Here is a 7,115-nt window from a genome sequence, read left to right as displayed (position 1 = left end):
ATAAACCAGAGGCCAGTCCTGTCTTCAGCGCAGCTGGCTTCTCTCACTGGGCCTGGGTACGGCTCTTTTAGAGGCTGAGGCCACATACACAGGACATTTCTCCTCCTGGCCTCACTTTACTTCACACAATCACAAGGACTGCACAGTGAGCTCCTCTAGCTCCTCCCATGCAGGGAAGAGGACAATGTTCTTCTTACAATTTCATTTGCTTTTGTCATTTAAATTTTTTTTTTTTTTTTTTTTGTGTGTGTGTGTGCACGCGCATGTGCTGGGGATAGAACCAAGGGCTTCACCATACACATTACAGATGTTCACCACTGTGCCAGGTTGTTTTTTTTTTTTTTAATTTATGTTTTAGGGCTGGGATGTAGCTCAGTGGCAAGGCATCTGCCTTGCATTCACAAAGCCCTGGGTTCGACCCCCCAGTTTCAAGGAAAAAATATTTTTTAGTTATAGGTGGACACAATATCTTTATTTTATTTTTATGTGGTGCTGAGGATTGAACCCAGTGCCTCATGCACGCTAGGCAAGTGCTCTACCTCTGAGCTACAACCCCAGCCCTTAAAAATTTTTTTTAAAAATTTTATTATTTTTGATTCTTTGCATCCTCAGTGTTAGCAGAGTTCCTACTGTTTAGCAAACATTTGGTTAACTCAAGTAAGTGGAAGAAACTGTCATTTGCTCAACTGAGTCATACTTTCCTGTGATAGTATCATCCTGTTTCAACATATGGATCTGAATAAAACCTCGCCTAGGGGGAGGGAGGAGGGCAAGGAACGGGAAGGAGATGAAGTTATATTACATGCCATGCAAGATTAGGGCATAGTGAATCTCACCATGTATAATTATAATGCACCAATTAAAAAAATCCAAAACTTGCTTAGATTCTGATTTACAAGGTCAGACACAGTACAATTTCATACAAGCTTGGTTAAGACAGGACCTGGGGAGAGTTCCACTTCAGTAAAGAGGAAGAGTCCCCCAGGTAATATCAGGAGATTCAACTTCAGTATTTGGCCTCAGAGGATATTCTATCAAATGAGGCATCAGTCAGAACACAGGTCCGTCGGTTTCTGTTGAAGATGAGGCTGGCTCACCCTCTCATCATTCAATCAGAAGTTAAAGACCTGCAAGTTCTTGACCAAGCATAGATGTTGGGGATCACCACCATGTTCCTCTGGATCTGAAACTGGATCAGAACCTGGGCTGAGGATTTTTAAAAAATTATTTTTTTTTGTAGTTGTAGATGGACAGAATACCTGTATTTTATTTGTTTATTTTTATGTGATGCTGAGCATCAAACCCAGTGCCTCACACATGCTAGGCAAGCGCTCTGCCGCTGAGCCCCAGCCCCAGCCCTGGCCTGGGGATTTTTTTGTGTGTGTGCTTTACAGCAGTCTCCTTAATCTTGGGGTCCTCCTGGAGTGAAGGGTCTTCTGGCTTGGCCTAAGGTCTATCTGGAGATCCCAGGGGGCTGTAGGCTGTGACAGAGATGCCCTTGAAGTGGTACTGGATCATTTTCTTCTGGGGGAGGTACAGGTGACATTTGACTTGATTAGTCCCTGGTTTATATTTGAGTTCAAGATCCTTTCAATCTGGGAAGTGGTTGAAGTTGGAAATGCCAAGGGCTTTCATCAACCCCGTGCCCACCAGCTCCTCCATGACCTCCCAGGCATCCAAGAATGCTGATTTACTGGAGGCTGTTGCCTTTATCGTCTTCGGGGAATGACTCCTTCCCAGACTGAAGTCCTTGTGGCCAGTGAATAAAAATAGGTGTCCAGACAGTCTAGTTTCAGATCCTCTAAGGTCTTTTTTCTTTGAGGGTCTTCTGATAGGCTTCCTTCCGAAGGCTCCTTTCAAAGAAGGTGCACCACAGGTGGGCACAGTGGCTCACTCCTGTAATCCCAGTGGCTTGGGAGGCTGAGGCAGGAGGACAGAAAGTTCAAAGCAGCCTCAGCAATTCACTGAGACCCTGTCTCAAAATAAAAAACAAAAAGGTTGGGGATGTAACTCAGTGATTAAGAGCCTCTGGGTTCAATCATCCCTGGTACCCCTACCCCCCCCCCCAAAAAAAAAAGTGCAAAACAGTAACAAGGTCCTTCTGCATTGCCACCTTCTCTTCTTACCTCATTCTTGTTCTAATAGACACAGGTACAGTCTCATGTGGCAATGTCCTGAATTAATGGCATCAATGGCTACCTTCATAGCTTCTTTGACTTCTCCTTGGGAGACTTCCAGGTGCTCAGACCCAAAATGGATATCTGGGCTATGGTGCTGGCCTCCACATGGATGGCCATGGTTGGTGCAGAAATGGTTCTGAGAAAACATCCTAGAAGACTGTGTGAAAGCATTTGGGTAACAGTTCACAACTCATGAGATAGGCTGGAAAAGGACAGATGACAGTTGGTTGGTTTCGTTTTCTTTTTTCCCCCAAGTATGTGTATGCCCACTTATTAAAAAGAATCTACTAAGAGCTCTGTAATCCTAGTGGCTCTGGAGGCTGAGGCAGGAGGATCATGAGTTCAAAGTCAGCCTCAAAAAAAGGGGAGTGCTAAGCAACTTAGAGAGATCCTGTCTCTAATTAAAATAGAAAATAGGGCTAGGGATGGGGCTCAGTGGTTGAGTGCTCCTGAGTTCAATCCCTGGTATCCCCCCCACCAAAAAAAAAAAAATCTAAGAAGTGTTATATAAACAACATGCCTGTTGTCCCAGGTACTTAGGAGGCTGAGGCAGGAGGATCACAAGTTCAAGGCTAGCCTAAGAAATTTAGTGAGACCCTGTCTCAAAATAAAATTTTAGAAAGGACTGGGGATGCAGCTCAGGGCAGGGTAGGGTGCTTGCCTTGTATGTGTAAGATCTGGAGTTCAATCCCCAGTACTTCAAGGAAAAATAAGAAAAGAAGCATTAAACAACAAATTAGGAAAAAAAAAGTAATATGCTGCAATTTCATCTGTTTTAGCATCTTTTTTTAATATCACTAAAAAAATTCACAGATACAATTTGTACACTATAAAGTTTGGTCTTTTGAAGTGTTCCAGTCAATGTTTTTTAGTGTATGCACAAAGTTTTACATCCATCCATTGTTTTTATTTTCCTTTTTTATTTTATGGTGGTAGGGTTTGAACCCAGGGCCTTTTCCCTGGTCCATGCTAAGCATACACTCTACTATTGAGCTATACCACCAGCCTCATTTTGAAAATTAGTTCTGTTTTCCTTTTTATTTATTTAGACAAATTTCTTATTGTAATTTTTTTTTTTCAGATTTGTACAAAAGTTGAGAGTCTTTTGGCATTTCACATCAGCCTTAGGAATCATGAACACATTGAGTTCTTGCAAAGCCAAGTTCAGTTCTCATGTAATTTCAACTACAAATTCTTTTTTTTAAAAATGATTTTTCAGTTGTAGGTGGACACATACCTTTATTTTATTTTTATGTGGTGCTAAGGATCAAACACAGTGTCTCATGCATGCTAGGCAAGTGCTTTTCCTCTGAGCCACAACCCCAAATTCATCAGTATGGCTCTTGTGTTTAAGGAAAAATGCCAGTGGTAGAGTATGGCCTTATCATACCTGAGGCCCCAGGTGTGATCCCTGGATTTGTGGGGAAAAACTGCATATTATTAGCATCAACCAAGAGATACTCATTATTCTTTCTTCTTTTTCTCCTCCTCCTCCTCCTCCTCCTCCTTCTTCTTTTTTTTTTCCCCAGAGATGCAGACAAAGGTTTATTTAGGAAAGGGAGAATGTGAGCTACCTTGAGAGTGAGAAGATTTTGGGGTAACATAAGTAATACACATTCAAGGGAGAATGTGGGCCATCTCTAGAGGGAAAGATAGCCTAATAATTATTTCTTAACATCATGAAATGTCCAGTGAAATTTCCTTAATTAACTCTTCTTCTCTCTCTTTTCTTTTGTCTATTTTTCCTTGTTGTTTTTTAATTTAATTTTTTTTATGGTGCTGGGGATCTAACCCAGGGCCTTGAGCATGCTAGGCAAATGCTCTACCATTGAGCTACATCCCTAGCTCCAAGTGTTCATTTATTTAGTGGTACTGGGGATTAACCCAGGGGCATTAGGCCATTGAGTTACATCTCCAGGTTTTGTCTAAATTGCTGAGGCTGGCCTTGAACTTGTGATGTTCTTACCTTAGCCTGCTGAGCTGCTGCAATTATAGGCATGGACCACATGCCCAGCTCCAAGTATGTATGTATGTACATAAGTTTGTATTTATTTACTTGTCCTGGGGGTTGAAGCCAGGGTGCTTAACCACTGAACTACTTCCATAGTCCTTTTTATTTTTTGAGACAGTGTCTCACTAAGTTGATTAGGGCCTTGCTAAGTTGCTGAGGCAGCTTTGAACTTGGAATCCTCCTGCTTCAACCTCCTGAGTTGCTGGAATCATCAAGTATTTATTTATTTATTTATTTTTGTGGTGCTGGGGATTGAACCCAGAGCCTTCCAACTGAGCTATAGCCCCAGCCCGAAGTATTTATTTTTAATATAGCTCAAAGAAAAAGGCAGATTAGAATTTGGAGTGTGGACTTTGGAGAGTCACATATATTTGGATTGAAATATTGGTTCTGTCCTTTAAGTTGGTGTGGCCTTGGAAGAACAAGTCATCTTCCTCAAACTTTGGTGTCCTCCACTACAAAATAAGCACAGAAGTGAAATTATGTTGGCTGAATATGGTGGCCCATGCCTGTAATCCCAGCAATTTGGGAAGTTGAGGCAGGAGAATTGCAAGTTCAAGGCCAGCCTGGGCAATTTAGCCAGATTATCTCAAAATAAAAATAAATAGAACTGAGGATGTAGCTTAGTGGTAGAGGGCTTGCCTAGCATGTGTGAAGCCCTGAGTTCAATTCCCAGGACTGTGAAAAATGTAAAAATAAAAAAGGAGAGTTCATTGAGCATCTTCTCTGTGCCACAGATTTTCCATGTACTATCTAATTTAGTCTTCAACATAATCCCATCCCTCCCCAATACTGGTGATTGAACCTAAAGCCTCACACGTGCTAGGCAAGCGGTCTAGCACCAAGTTACACCCTCAGCTCCTTCTTGCAAAAGCGGAAAGAGAAGTTATCAGTCCTCTGCCCTGGTTGGTTGACAATTATCCTTTGAAAGTTAAAAGGAGGGGTTTGAGGATTTAGCTCAGTGGCATAGCACTTGCCCAGCATGTGCAAAGCCTTGAGTTCAGTTCTCGGCTTGGGGTGAGAGGAGTTCAAAGGAAGAAAAGAGGCTGGGCCACAGCCTTGGGAAGTATTGTACTTGGGTGTGGGTCCAGAAACAGGCTCCCCTGTGGAGTAGAGAGGTGCTTTTTTATCATGACCTGCCCACTCCACCACTTTCCTCAACCCATTACCATGTTCCCAGGTCTCCTGCCAAGCCCACTGTCATTATGTGGTCCACATTTTCCAAATATATGGGAAGGCAGGTGATGAACTGTGGTATTAGCCATCCTGATCTTGTTCCTTCAAAGACCATTAAAAAAATAATTTAGAGGGCGGCATTACTAATCCCGACAAAACACCTGGGACTAGTAGGGCCTATTCAGGCTCTATGAGCCAAGGAGGGAAAGGAATACCTTTTTGTAGAAGGCACTTAAGACACATCTCAAATGTAATCTTTGCATAAGAGCTGCAAATGGTCTTTCTATAAATTCATCCACTCATTCATCATCCATCTGTCCATCCATCCATTCATCTATCCATCTGCGTCCATCGATTCCTTCCTCGGCTCAACATTTATCTCCTGTGTAGTTAGGCAGACAAAGTCTGTGGTACCTGTTTTCAATGAGGTCTGATGCCCACAGGCTCTTGATGCCACTCAACACCTGTTTGCAGCCTGGGTGTGAAAGCAGGTGCCTCTGGGTAACAGAGAAGTGAGATGGCTGTGATCCCTCAACACCATCCCTGGACTCTGTGATTTTCCATCCCATGTTAGAAATATAGTTTCCTTTCATGGCTGCTTAATCATCATGGCTCAGAAGACCATAATACTAAATTAAAGTGAAATGCAATTGCTCTGCCAAGTTCTACATTGCCAGAATTCAGTGGATAACAACAGGATTCTGTGAGCATCTCCAAGTAAGAATCTGCTGTGGGGGTAGGGGGAGGGAGGAAGAAAAAAGTCTCCTTTCCACATATGCCCTATAGCCAGGCTGACACAACAGAAATGGAAAACAATTGGCACAGGCATAAAATTCTATGACAAAAGGAAACTTGTGAAATAGAAAAATGGATTTCTTGGGGGAAAACATAACTTCCTTTGACAATATTGTGTTTAGGAAAAGAACTTTGTAGTCTGAGGATATTCTGGTCACTAAAAGTAGAAGTTTTTTTTTTTTTTTTTCCTTTTTGAGGGGGGATGGAGACTCTTAATACCCCGAAACATACCCTTTCAAATCCATATTAAAGTTAATCATCAATTGGAAGCCAGAAATGATATTGGAAAATCATTCTTTTACAAACGGAAACTATTATAATTTAAAAGAGTGCAAATGAAACCATACATTTTCAGAAGGAGATCAATGAAAACCACTTTATTAGAAAATATAAATCACTTTTTAATTTCAGATGCAACAAGAAAAGAACTCATTTTTTCTGTTTCATTGAAATTGATTGGTACACCTGCAGAGAAAAGCAGCTTTATCATCTCGTTATCAGCCAATTAATATGCAGGTCTAAATGTGAATACTATTCCAGTTAACTAGAAATGGATGATTTTATTGAAGTCTTAATAGACTAGGAAAAACTGCCTTCCACCCTGCTAAATGAGGTCAGTTGAGAGAAAAAAAAAATCAGAAGTGCATAACTTGGGATGGGTACAATCTAAAACAATTTCTCTAACTCTTTGGACCACAAGAGAAATGGAAGCAAATTGGCATGTCTGAAAGCAGAGGATCCTGTTACAGGAAGAGAAATCAGAATATTGAGTTTTCTCTTAACTGAAAAAGAGAACTATTTGGGTTTGATTCTGAAGTCTGACACTCCTGCTATTCAAAGCTTGACTCTCTTTAGTCATTGGCCTTAACTTTGTTTTGATCACAAGTCATTCAGAACTGCAAAATAAATAATGCCTATTTACCATTCTTCCAGTTTTTTTCCCCAATTTTCTG

General features: G+C 41.3%; 1 pseudogene; it reads right to left on the bottom strand.

Moving 5' to 3' along the window:
• Positions 1-1,006: 1,006 nt before the first annotated feature.
• Positions 1,007-2,297, bottom strand: LOC143383216 (aldo-keto reductase family 1 member B10 pseudogene; annotated as a pseudogene).
• Between the last annotated feature and the right edge of the window lie 4,818 nt (positions 2,298-7,115).

Source organism: Callospermophilus lateralis, chromosome 18 (genome assembly GCF_048772815.1).
Source record: "Callospermophilus lateralis isolate mCalLat2 chromosome 18, mCalLat2.hap1, whole genome shotgun sequence".
NCBI classification, from domain to species: Eukaryota; Metazoa; Chordata; class Mammalia; order Rodentia; family Sciuridae; genus Callospermophilus; species Callospermophilus lateralis.
Note: the sequence above shows the minus strand (reverse complement) of the source record. Positions and strands in the feature narration are given on the sequence as shown.